The sequence below is a fragment of the Corapipo altera genome, unplaced genomic scaffold (assembly GCF_003945725.1).
Source record: "Corapipo altera isolate COAL_440 unplaced genomic scaffold, ASM394572v1 61155, whole genome shotgun sequence".
NCBI lineage: Eukaryota > Metazoa > Chordata > Aves > Passeriformes > Pipridae > Corapipo > Corapipo altera.
In genome coordinates, this window is record NW_020885788.1 from 5,741 (window position 1) to 6,159 (window position 419).

At 55.4% G+C, this 419-nt stretch overlaps 1 protein-coding gene across 1 annotated transcript in view; it reads right to left on the minus strand.

Annotated features, from left to right (window-relative positions):
- The window catches only part of LOC113940807 (rho guanine nucleotide exchange factor 11-like), a gene marked incomplete at its 3' end in the record, with an annotated part of 9,009 nt that overhangs the window by 5,371 nt on the left and 3,219 nt on the right, over positions 1 to 419 (minus strand). The gene's annotated exons all lie outside the window — the stretch shown is intronic.

The window sequence follows — 419 nt, forward strand, 5'->3', positions numbered from 1 at the left end:
GGAGGAATGTTGGGAAGGGGGAGGAATGTTGGGAAGGAGGAGGAATGTTGGGAAGGGGAGAGGGAGGGAGGGAAAGGGCTCAGCCCGGAGCCAAAGAACGGGAAGGGATCCCGAGGGTTGGGAGGAAGTGCCACCCCATGGAAGTGTCACCCTAAGGAAGTGTCACCCCATGGAAGTGTCACCCTAAGGAAGTGTCACCCCATGGAAGTGTCACCCCATAGAAGTGTCACCCCCTGGAAATGTCACCCCATAGAAGTGTCACCCTAAGGAAGTGACACCCCACAGAAGTGTCACTCTAAGGAAGAGTCACCCCCATAGAAGTGTCACCCCATGAAAGTGTCACCCCATAGAAGTGTCACCCCATGGAAGTGTCACCCTATGGAAGTGTCACCCCATGGAAGTGTCACCCCATGGAAGTG